This window comes from Cheilinus undulatus, linkage group 3, assembly GCF_018320785.1.
Source record: "Cheilinus undulatus linkage group 3, ASM1832078v1, whole genome shotgun sequence".
NCBI classification, from domain to species: domain Eukaryota; kingdom Metazoa; phylum Chordata; class Actinopteri; order Labriformes; family Labridae; genus Cheilinus; species Cheilinus undulatus.
The window spans coordinates 38,976,680-38,989,978 of record NC_054867.1 but is presented as its reverse complement, the minus strand read 5'-3'; the positions used below and the strand labels follow the sequence as shown (position 1 = coordinate 38,989,978).

The 13,299-nt window shown below is 39.9% G+C and overlaps 1 long non-coding RNA gene across 3 annotated transcripts in view; it reads right to left on the bottom strand.

Annotated features, from left to right (window-relative positions):
- The window catches only part of LOC121504970, a 100,254-nt gene that overhangs the window by 57,192 nt on the left and 29,763 nt on the right, over positions 1-13,299 (bottom strand). For all 3 annotated transcript variants that reach the window (XR_005991495.1, XR_005991494.1, XR_005991497.1), the window contains exon 3: positions 2,799-2,868. This is a non-coding gene — a long non-coding RNA (uncharacterized LOC121504970). The remainder of the gene's footprint in view (positions 1-2,798; positions 2,869-13,299) is intronic.

Here is a 13,299-nt window from a genome sequence, read left to right as displayed (position 1 = left end):
GCACCCAGTGTAAAACTGGTGCAATTGTTCTTCATAATGTCAGACTATGTTACCTCATCCACCATCTTCAATTGTCATCACATCGTTTTACATCAGGTCCTCTATCAAACTTCAGACTTGTGTGAATATGCAACTCAGGATGACTTCCAAGAGAAGGCTGTTCTGGAATTTTCTAGAAACTTCAGCAGCACATACAGTTGAAACCAGAAGTTTACATACACTATATAAAAATGCAGATTAACTTTTTTTTCCTCACCGTCTAACATGCAATCAAATGAAACTTTTCCTGTTTTTGGTCAATTAGGATTACCAAAATTATTTCTATTTGCTAAATGCCAGAATAATGAAAAAGGATTTTTTTTAGACAATTTTTATTACTTTCTTCAAAGTCAGAAGTTTACATACACTAAGATTACTATGCCTTTAAACAGTTTGGGAAAGCCCAGATGATGATGTCATGTCTTTGGAAGCCTCTGATAGGTTTATTGACAACATTTGAGTTAATTAGAGGCACACCTGTGGATGTATTTTAAGGCACACCTGAAACACACTGCTTCTTTGTGTAACATCATGGGAAAATCAAAAGAAATCAGCCAAGATATCAGGAAGAGAATTGTGGACTTGCACAAGTCTGGTTCATCCTTGGGTGCAATTTCCAGATGCTTGAAGGTGCCACGTTCATCTGTTCAAACAATTATACGCAAGTATAAACACCATGGGAATGTCCAGCCATCATACTGCTCAGGAAGAAAGACGGGTTCTGTGTCCCAGAGATGAGCGTGCTTTGGTCCGAAAAGTGCATCTCAACCCAAGAACAAAAGCAAAAAAACCTTGTGAAGATGCTGGCTGAAGCTGGTAAGAGTGTGTCATTATCAACAGTCAAACAAGTCCTGTACTGACATGGGCTGAAAGGCCACTCTCCCAGGAAGAAGCCATTACTCCAAAAGAAATATAAAAAAGCCAGATTACAGTTTGCAAATGCACACAGCGACAAAGACCTTAATTTTTGGAGACATGTTCTGTGGTCTGACGAAACTAAAATTGAACTTTTTGGCCATAATGACCATCGTTACATTTGGAGAAAAAAGGGGGAAGCTTGCAAGCCTGAGAACACCATCCCAACTGTGAAACATGGGGGTGGCAGCATCATGTTGTGGGGTTGCTTTGCTGCAGGAGGGACTGGTGCACTTCACAAAACAGATGGCATCATGAGGAAAGAACATTATGTGGAAATACTGAAGCAACATCTCAAGACATCAGCCAGGAAGTTAAAGCTTGGGCGCAAATGGGTTTTCCAAATGGACAATGACCCTAAGCATACTGCCAAACTGGTTACAAAGTGGCTTAAGGATAACAAAGTCAATGTTTTGGAGTGGCCATCACAAAGCCCTGATCTCAATCCCATTGAAAATGTATGGGCAGAGCTGAAAAGGAATGTGCGAGCAAGGCGGCCTACAAACGTGGCTCAGTTACACCAGTTCTGCCAGGAGGAATGGGCCAAAATTCCTGCAAACTATTGTAAGAAGCTTGTGGAAGCATATCCAAAACGTTTGACCCAAGTCATACAGTTTAAAGGCAATGCTACCAAATACTAATGAAATGTATGTAAACTTCTGACTCTCAAGAAAATAATAAAAAATTGTCTAAAAAATGATCTCTCTCATTATTCTGGCATTTAGCAAATAGAAATAATTTTGGTAATCCCAATTGACCAAAAACAGGAAAAGTTCATTCTGATTTAATGTTAGACGGTGAGAAAAAAAAGTTTATGTGCCTTTTTATATAGTGTATGTAAACTTCTGGTTTCAACTGTATGTGAAAACAGCTCCAGCTTAAAATCCATCAAGCTCCAAGCCTCATGGTGGATGAATTAAAAAATGCAATAGTTCACAAAAAGGGAATCAAAACACACTACTGTAACTAAGAGCTGGATACTGTGACAAGACAACATCAAGGTATTCCACCTCTATTTTTGCCCGGGGCATGGATAAAAACAAACATAGAGAAAATCAGATCTAACCTACAAACATTATAGAGGAAAAAGAGAGCAGGAGGAGAGAGAGAGGAAGGGAGAGGGAGGGAGTTTCATTACAAAGTGTACCAAAACAGAACTTCAGTAGTGCCTCAGTTCTGTCAGCTGGCAGTGTGGCGGTACAGTATAGGGCTTCCTCTAAAGAACTTATATTACTGTTACAAAAATTCCACTATCGCTGAGAAAATGTGACAAAGGAGGAATGGGGAGGATACTGTGTGCTGTCTGGAGGAATTGGGAGCTGTGTGTTTTTTGGCATTCATGTCACAGCCCTTTTGAAAAATGCATCAAAGCAATTGCAGAGCTCGTGAGACCCGGTTTGGGCACACAAAGTCGTGACCATCATCCAAACCTCAGTGGTGAGGATGGAAGGGAGGGTTTCAGACGCGTTACTGTGCCACTTAATAAAAAAAAAAAACAAGTGCCCTGCCAGGCCGTGCTAACACAGATGCCTGTAATTTCTGTGGATGTGCCTGTTGTTAGATGTAAAATGTGTGAGTGTGAGTGTGTGCCGCTGTGTACAGAAACAAATCGTCGGTGGCGCTGCCTGGTATTTTTCATTCCTCTTGAAAAACTTGGAAACAGATTGTGTTGTTTTTCATGCTTACACTCACACATGGTTATTAGCCGAAATGCCGTCTGCTTTAAGAAGAACTCTCTCTTCCACCTTCTGCTCTGAGAAATCACAAATAACGACGGCCACGGTCTAACTATGACTTTTTTTACATGTGCACTGATGGTTAGGAATTGAAATGAGATCACTCACAGATGGATAAGTCCCCACAGATGTCTGACTCTCCACTCGTCTTCTGCTTTGTGATTCTTGGCCAAGACTTCTGAAAAAAAAAGTTCAATTCTCAGTGTGTTTAAAGCAGCAAAGCTTATGCTGTTACTACTACAGCTACTATTATTAATTCTGCCCCGTTTCTGTTAAACAAGCATATGATAATGATGCTGGGGTTAGCCTATATGTTAAGATGATTGTAGTTTAAGCCTGACTGGTTAGGGAGTTTTGAGAAGGCATTTATAATTGAAACTAAATCATGAGATATTTTGAGTACATCCAGATTCAAGAATTTGGGCTACAGGTATATTTTCATTGCAGATTGATCTGCTAAGTGGTAGTCTTAGTTGGTAAACCAGTATAAATAGTGTCACCTCATATTTCTATCACAGAATTGAATTTTGCAACACTATCATCACTAGTTGAAACACGAGTTGTGTTGTAATGCACACATGAAGCTCAAACGATGCCGCTGTTAGCGTAGCAGAGTGATATTTGACAGACAACAGCTCAGTCTGGGTCCAGTCATCAACATGTTTCCCTCCAGCATTAAAGGGCTAACAGGTAACAAGCCAAACGTCACCTGTTTGATTAATCTAAAGTAAAGTTATAAGGTAAAAGTTTTTTTTTTCTCACCTCATCAAATGTACCGTCAGTAATAACATCAACATGTAGCCAGTGTACTCTCTATGCACAGCGTCTCTGTCGGCCTGTCTGGGGCTTTAACACAAACTCTGGGCCCAGCGCTGCAGCGACTCGTACTACAATGGCTTAAACAACTGTTACAGATGTGTTTAAACGGATTGGTTTATGCCCATGATGATTGAAAGAAGGGCGAAGCTAGAGCAAAGTTAAAACAACGATAAACGTGGTAACTCCGGCAAATAGGAACATCAGGAAATGTGGTGTTCTCAGTAGCAGTGTTGGGTAGCGTTACTTTCGAAACTAACTCAATAGAATACTGCGTTACATACTGGGAAAATTAATTTGTTACGTTACTGCGTTGCCTACTTCTTAAAGTAACGCGTTAGAGTACTTTTGCGTTACTAAATATTAACCCCCTCTAGCCACTCTTCCACTCGGCGTTTGTAAAAACAACAGATAACGACCGCACGTCTGCTTTTGCATGTGCAGACTCTAATGCCAATGTACAGTGTAATTTACAGCCCATTATCTGTATCTCTGCAGCCTGAGAACACCGCTAACAGACAAGAAAAAACCTTCACAGCTCTTTAACATGCTCACAATTTGAAACATGCTGAGCAGAGGCAGAAAGAATCACTCAAACGCTGTGCGTAATAACAGCGCGTAATTGGAACAGCTGAACAGCTGATTCAGTGAAAGCAAGCGGAGCTTTTAAACTTACGTTTCACTGTGATGCTGTTCTTGTCCCTTTTATCTAAAAATCCATCATAATGGGGATAATTCCACAGCGGCCTGCTGTCCTCTCTGTCATCTCGCTGGTTCAACAAGCTAACAACGTGCGCGTAATGGCACAGAATGTTTACCTTCCGCTGGTACGTGCCAACGTGACTACAGGAAGAGAGAAGGACAAACAGGGCAGTTGCTTGAGGAGCTTCTTTTTTGTTCTTTCTCTCTTTTTGAAGCCACGGACAAGAGAGGAAATTTTGGGTTTTTCTTTCGAAAATGTAACTAATAACGGGATAACTTGAATCGTGAAACTAACGCGTTACGTTACTCATTACTCCAAAAAAGTAATCTGAATACTCTAACGGATTACTTTGTAACGTGTTACCCCCAACACTGCTCAGTAGTAGCATGACACACCTCAGCAAAAGACGAATGGAACTTAAAACTACAGGTGCAGTGACAAAGAAGTTTTGGGAGAATCTTGCAATGCCCCCTCATTGTCTAAGGACCCCTGGGGTCCTGAACCCAACTTTGGCAACCACTAATGGATAATGAATGGATGGACAATCGATGATCAATAGTATTGAAAAGTACAGCAAAAGTCAAGTGTGTAGAAGAGAAATGAATCCACCAACAAAAGCTGACAAACTCATGTACATCAAACTGCACAAATAGGTTGGCAACTTTAAACTTATTTATTAATGTATATTTTCATTTCTGGTCATTAAAACAAAAATAATAGTCATATTAAAATTTACACTTGTGACATTGTGACAACCCTAGCCTAAGCTAACACCTTAGATAGCTCATTTCATCCAACAGTCTAAAATTACACTGCTTCAGTGAAAACTGAAACTTTTTTTAACATTTAAACCATAAAAGTTGCTCAGTGAACTCAGCAGAAACAATAAATCCAAATTCAAAATTGCTTCTCATGGATTTTCTTTTGATTGATTCGTCAAAGAATCAATTAATCTCAAAAGTTCTGATGTTATTTTCTGAAAACAGCATAAACAAACAAAAACTTTAAAGGCTTTTTCATGTGTAAAGATTAAAATCTTGGTTTAGTTATTAATGAATGAACAAATGCACTCAGCAGGACATGTTTTTTGGGGGAAAATGTACATGAAACAAAAGAAAAAGCATCAGTCCCTCTCATACTGTTCCACTGATGAGCTTTCTTTAGCATCCCTCACTGGAAGTTTTTAATTAGCAGCTGACTAGAGGAGTTTCACTGATGAGCTAAAGTTAGCTGATATCTGCTCTGCTGATGTATTGGCTTGGCTTTAATTATAATGAACTAGTTCTGGAAGGACAATATGTCATGTCAATCCAGCAGCCAATCACAATCAGCCCCCTGTAGTGGTGTAGGGATCTATTTAAAGAGCCTCACTCGGTGACTGAATGAGTGTGTTTGATAAAGCCACAAGGATCTACTCTTGATATGAATCCTGTAGTCTTTGTTTCTAATATAGATATGCCTGAAGATGCTGCAGTGCTTTATTCATGTCATTCATCCCAAGGTTGAACCATGCAGTAGTTTATACAACCATTAAAAGATACATTCAAAAAACTGTTTTTACAGGTAGCAAATGTTGCATTTATAAATATTGTCAGGTCCTCTTATGTGACGTACGGTAGATTAGCTTTGTGCCAGTCAAGGAGAATAAACCTCTGAAGGACCAAACCCTTCGTAGCATGCGTAGACCAAACTGGCTGAACTGAAATGAGGTGATCCGGTCTAAAGAGGATTTGTTTGTGTCGCCAGCTGTTGTCACCCTCACCCTTTTGTTACTAAGCATTTCATCTAACGTCAACAGCTGCACCAAAACAGGCTTACATAACCACGATCACGTAATTCAATCTGGTCTTTTGAGGATAATTTAAGGTTTAAGACAAGATCAACATTATCGATCCCCCATTGGGGGAAAATCGGTTATTACAACAGCTCACAGTAGAGGGCACTTATAAGGAACAATATACTGTGTAACAAAACAAAAAGTAAGGAAACGTTTGCCGATAATATTTAAATACAGAATAAAAAATAGCAATAATATCTTTAAATATCAATACATGTACACCTTCACCCATTCATATTCAAGTGAAAGTGTGGCTATATTACTAGGTAAAACTACAGACATGTAAATAATATCAATAATTTAACATGTAGTTAGAGATGAAGAGTACAACAATGTATCCTCTTCAACCTGAACCCAACAAATTATAAAATGCATATATACATTATTCCTCCTCTGGAGACAAAAGTGAAACATCCTGGACCATAGAGTTATTAGTTTGGGCTGATACTGCAGCTTAGGGAAATGTAACAGCCAATATTATCAGTTTAGATTTTGTTTCTTTAGTGAGAGGACAAAGGGAAAAATACTCCTTTGGGGTCAATGTAAGGTTGAGCCATAATTCGACACTAGACTCAGTGTGAGGAGCTTTCCAGGTAAAAGCCACTTTCTCTTTTTGATGTCCAAGCATAATGGCTTTCTTTTCAAATTGGCAGTAAAAAAGGAGTAAAAAAGGTGTTCAAGCAGTGATTTAATAACTGTCTCTCAAATGTTGTCGGTGTGCAGCATGTTGAATCACCTTGGATGTGAGCGTAGGATGTAATAGCGGTACTCACGGTCAGATGCTCTTTATTTGAGGTGGATATGGAGGTTAAAGTTGAAAATAACTCAGTCAAAGTCAATCTCATGTGCCACTATTGGAAAGGAGGAAATCTGTAACACAGTCATCTTTAATTTGGAAGCTATCCAGCTGGGATCACATGTCAGGTCAACGCATACATGGAGCGTGGCACTCTGAGTTTGGATAACACTGCTGTATTCCCCTGACGTTTCAAAGTCGTGTCACTGAGAGGATTTGGGACTTCTCCCTCCTCTCAAGGGAACCAAAGAAAACTTGTTGAAAATGTATAGGAGTCCTGAGTGTGTGTGCCGGGTCAGGTGGTGGATTTCTGGGATCCAGAAGGTTGCATGACCTCACTAGAGAGAAGTGTGTATCTACCTTCAAGTGTGTATTTGTACAACTGTTTGACCGCCTGTGTGACAAGAGCAAGACAGGGATGGAAAATTAGAAATACAGCCAGAAAAAAACTAAAAGCAGGACGTTCCTGCTGAAGCCTGTTGAAACTGATGTTTCAGCCACTTGGGAGCAGTGAGATGAGTTGTAATACATTTAAGCAGGGATACAGGATATCGCTATAAGCAGGTATTAGCGTAAAAAGTTCATTATCATATTGGCAGACTTGGACATTTCTGCCTGTATTTACAACCAAATATCTGCTGTTTGTACTTGTCCATGTTAGCTATAAATAAAGACCATATATACAAATACCTTTGAGGAGTTTTAAACAGGATCAATAGACCTATATTAGCTGAAATTTTTCTTCTGTTTGTCACTATTACATCAACATAATCAAGTGTGTTTTAACAACTGAAGCTCTAGGTCTGAAGTATATTTTCATATATATATATATATATATATATATTTATATATACATTTGAGATAATATGGCAAACATTAAAACAGTGTTTCATCTAAACAAATAGGCCTATGCATATGGATTTTTTTTTTCCTGGCAAGTGGCCACAAAACATATCAGTCACACAGTCGCTTTAAAACTTATTTCTGTCCCTCCAATTTCAAAGCTGTCAACATTTTGTTGGTTGTAAAAGTAACAAGTGCTTTAAATTTTCTGTTATTGTAACGGTGTTAATGACTTTAAAAAGAAATCCATTACAACACTAGTTACCATAAACAGTAACAGAGTTACTGTAACACTTAACTTAGTAATGCATGGCTCCTAACACTGGATACTGCATGCTCTTAATGATACATGGTATACCTGTTATTTTTCAATGGTAAATGAACAATAGCTTTGAAGAAAAAAGTTATGCATTTGTATTTCAACCCAAAGATGCAATGGCTGGAGATAGAAAGGCAGTACGCCGCAATGGGCAAGCAAATAAGTACCTATGTCCTGCTGCTAAAGAGTGTTAACACAGAGAAGATGTTATTTTCTGATTGTTTCATAGTGGCTTTGCTCTACAGGAGGATTTAGTTTTTTTTTTTTTGCCTGATGCAGAAGACGTGCCCCTATCTGCCTGCTGTGTGCCTCTCCGCTCTGCCTTCTGTCACAGCCTGTATCCCCACTATTTGTTTCATACACTGGTCAGCAAATACATCCTAGGAATTCTCTTTAGAGTCCCTTAGAGAGGGAAGTCCTTGATGTCTCCATGTCGCTCAAGGTTTTTCTTTACATTCCAACCTACAGATCGATGACAGCTTCACAGCCCTGCAGAAACACTGACGCACATAAAATGACCTAAATAAGAAAAAAGAAATTACATACAGAGAGCAGAATCACTGCTGACATTTGTTTGGTTTTATTTACATCTTGTTTATTTTGCCCTTTAAACTCAGATTTTGGTATGTGTTTACTGTTTGATGAAATTGTCTTATCTGGGGCTGATAATAAAAAAAATAACAACAAATTAAGCAGTTATGAGTGTCCAGAAGATTTGTTGCTGTGGTATCAAAACAGGTCACACTTTTGCTTGATTTTAATGAGTACTGTAGTGAAAATCAAATTTCTGATAGTGTGAAAACTCAGGTGTCTTTAACTGTTTAATGACCTTAAATGCTATGTCAGTACTGTCAAGAATCTGGCCACAGATTACATTATCACAACGCTGTAAGATTTATTATACTGGTACATAATAATGGAGAACCACCTGCTGGATGCAGGAGTGGCAGCTGAACTTCTACAGGCACCAAGTGGGTTTTCACAGGCCTGATGCAGCTCACTACAGACTGGGTGCCTGGGACCCGATGGACTAGACCAGGCCTGAGGGCCCAGTGCACTGGGGAGGGGTTTCCCGAAGGAAAACTGAGATGGGGCATGGGCCTGATGCGAACAAGGAATTTGGGTCTGGTTAGATTTTCTCTACATGTACAGGAATTAAACATTATGCATAAAACTAAAAGTTGGGCAAAATGATATTATTTTAAAATGAAAATACGTACAAGCTCTGATAAGATATTTAGCTCCTATATACAAGTGGGTGTGCATTAATGGTTCAGTTCTAAAGAGTCCATTGACATGAATAAACATGGTCAAAAACAATAAGAACGTTGCAGAATAACAGGAGGTAGATGAGACTGTCTACATTAACCACTGCAAACATATGTACAGTATGAGGTGAATATGCACTAAATTGACCCTGCTGGTGAGAAATACTCTGAAACTTAGGCTGTAGGTGCTTCCAGTGCAAAAATAGCTGTCCATGGACACAGCCCCTAAACCTGCTCCAGGTGAACTAAGAGAATGCATAGTCATACATGTGTCAGCGTTCAGATTATGAGTGGGGTCAGGACACAGGGCAGGCCCAGCCTACTATATCCATTCTTACACGGAAAATCTCATTAAAGCCACTCTGCCTATTAGCTTCATCACTAGAGGAAGCAGATTTGGATACTGCACTTGACCTGCAATCTTTTAGTGGGAACACTGGAAGAGGCTGCCAGAGGAGGAGGGGAGCATGTATTGACTTTTTCTCCCTCCTCGTTCCTATGTAATGTATCTCATCCACCACCCCATCCACTTTTGTTGAACACCTTTCCCTCCACATCAGCCTTCATCAATCTCTCTGTGCTTGCTGGGAGAAAAATGGCTCCCATTACCTCTATCATGTGTTACACAGATTAGCACTCTTTACACTGAAGAACGTGAGGTAAAACAAGAAAGGTTAGTCCCATAATTCATTCCTACATATCTTACACGTTTCATGATGTAGACAGGATTTAAAAGTTTAGGACCTGGGTGCACACCCTGAAAATGCTGCAGGCTGAGTAAACGGAGCCTCTACACATGACTGAAGGATGGTTATCCTCTTTACTCTGAAATATTCATCCCTCTGGCTGCTGCTGGAGATAACACTGTGTTTAGGGTTTGGATAGTAAAATATGGTTTTTACTGAATTATTATCTACAATTTAAACACTTGGATCACATTATAGGCAGATATAATTTTATTTGTTAGACAACTGTTCAACATCACATCCCAAAATAACTCCATTAATATTCTAAAAGGTTTTGTTTGTTTTTATATGGCTTGATCTATATATTTGTGAGGCTTTACGCAGTATTGTGCAGAACTTTAAGACACTTTTGGGGAAAAAAAATGAGGCTGAAGCACGGCAAAGATGTGGCGAATCAGGTGCCTGAGGACATCACTGTGAGGGAAGAAGGATTTTTCCATACTGGTCGTGCTCTGGATGTCTTTGCATATTACCAGAGGCACAGGAAAATAAGCTGTTATTTTTTCAACAGTGGCCACACCTTTAGGGCTGAGTAAGAGCGGATGTGGCAAGTAAGCACGCCATAGGGTTGCAACAAGCCCTTGGTCATGCTCACTGGCGGACTCTTGACATGTTACCAGGTGTGAAAAGGCCCTGATAATAGAGATGCTGCTGAGTTTGACTTCGGCTGCCAAACGACACACACGTATTGACATGTGTCAAACTTGACTCTGCCTCCACCCCCCAACTCTCCAGCCCTGTGTTGTGGCCCATCGGGCCCTGTGCTGAATTCTTAGCGTGCTACATGCCTAAAACTTAAGCACATGACTTCTATAAAACGCTTATGATCCTGCTGAAAGATGATGACTGTGCTCTTAATCTACCACCCTGCATTCACAAAGCATTAACAGGGTTTTAAGTCCATTTTGGGCATCTGGATGCCAAGTGGTAATCCTAACGTTTTGTGAGAATGCACCTTAATATGTACTGATAAGGATCTCATGTCCAGCAGCTAAGATTTTATACAGAAGTGGTCTGGTATGCCTTCTTTTGAACTGGTTTAGTTATGTAGACACAATGTGTATAATAAAGTCAGAAATGATCTGCAGTATGGTTCAGCTAAATAATAAGAGCCAAGTTTTCGGTTCCCAGATGGCTCTTCATTTGGTATCATTTTGCCTTTTTTACGTCTTTAAAACAACAGCTACAGAAAAAAAAAAAAAAAAAAAAGGCAGCAAAAGGAAAAAGAGCCACCCCATAGGTGCAAAAGACAACACAACTCCTGCATAGCCTTCTGTCTTGAAGTGATTTGTGATTTTTTTCTAGCCAGTACCCCACATTATCTTATGTGGTAAATAGTGTACCATGCCATTTAAAAGCATGTTTAACATAAGGGTGAAAAGCTGTTAAAAAGGCACTGCTAGCCTCTTAGCTTGTTGCTAAATTGCCCCCATTCATTCTTAGTAGCAATGACTTTACTTCACACAGGATGCAGTGATACCAAGACATGGTAATACAGCCACAGAAATGATTATTGGCTGCTGTTTGCGTAGGAGGTGAGCAAGTAAGTGTTGATATCAGGTCATCCCTGAAGACGGGATGACGGAACAATGACGGTCCTCAAACTAACATAACAATGCTAGAACCCTGACTAATAGCTGGCATTGGTCTTTACACTCTTAGTCAAAATATGCTCATACAGTGCATTGACATGTCTTATCAGATGATCTTCAGCTGTCTAGCAGATTCTTGAGAACAGCATCCAAGGGATGGGGCACTGGTAAAAGGAAAACAACATCATAGACTGGGAAATTGCCAGGGCTACCATCCAGAGAGGCAACAAGTGCCAGGGAAGCAATCAAGATTCAGAAACAGGCCTATAGGACTAGAAACCAGGACAAGGGGGCTTATATATAAGCTTCGTATCCACAAAACTTCAGCATTAATTCATCATGGATAAATCATGGATAAACCAGGCCGATGTGTGCCTTCAGGCTCTGCTTTGTGTTCTTAAAATCAGGTCCAGATAAACGTCAATTTGTGGCCACATATCAATATCCACAGACTAGGAAACAGTGTGGATCTCTGTTGAGTCCAAATAGCCTAGATTTAAGCAGATATTAGTCTGTTCTTCTCCCATTTTTGCTCACTCCTCAAAGAGCAGACTTCCGTGTTTTTTTTTTTTTTTTTTACAGCCTGAAGCTGAGCAGTCGTGTCGCGTGCTGACGTGAAGTCAGTGCAATCCCTATTGTTGTGTGTGTAGCTCCACCTTTTTGGGATGATAGGTAAGATTGATACCCCTATGGAAGGGTGCCAAAAAAGTGGGATGGTACGGGTCTGTTTTTGGAACCCTTTCCAATTTTTGCTTTAAGGAAATGCAAACAAATGCGTGCCGTGCCGTACCAAACTGAACCGGACCGCTCTGTGGACATGACCTATATATGTTGCCCCACACCTGGAATGCTGTGCTAAAAAAGCTGCCAGACACCAGGGGGCGTGGTCATCCTGTCTTGATAGATAAGACAGGCTGATAAGACACGTCCCAGCAACATTACGTGAAGTCTGCAGGAACTTGGCAGTCAAAACAGAAGAACTATCATAAAGTAATGTGAATTAGCTAGTGTGTATACCACTAACCTATACCCTGATAATGAAGAATTTTCCAACCTTCACTTCACTTCACACACAAATGACAGCATTATTGAATTGACACACTGAATATGAATAGACCTGCCCAACACTAAAGGACTTTCCTCCTGCCAGCTGTGGTGGAACGATTCTCCTATACTGCAGATATACTGGTATGTAAACATCACAGAACCTCTGGCTCTGACTTTTCTGGTTTTAGCAATTTAAATAGTGTCCAAACTGACAAAAACGTACAGTTTAAAATGATATCTTCATTTTTCTGCATTTATGAGGTGATGTTAATGGGTGAGAATAAAATGCCTTGTTCTGAAGCTACATTCATTGCTCAGTATTAGCTGCTATTGTTCTGAGCTCTTTTTGCCCTCTAAGCCTCTGCATGGTCACATGACTGAAAGCTATGCATTGGAGTCATTACTTTCTTTATAAAAGTAAAGTTCACGAATCTGTTATCTCTAATATATTGTTTTCCTATTTTGATATAAGAGCTTTTGTTCTGTTGAAAGGTGTAGAGATTTGAGCAGAGACTGCATGCACCATCATGACAGATTAATGTACACATGCCTGAACACAGCCACCTGAGCATATGCGTGCCAGGTGGATTTACAAGGAGGACTGCTCTGGTTAATCTCTGAATTATCTACAGAAAGTTCCTG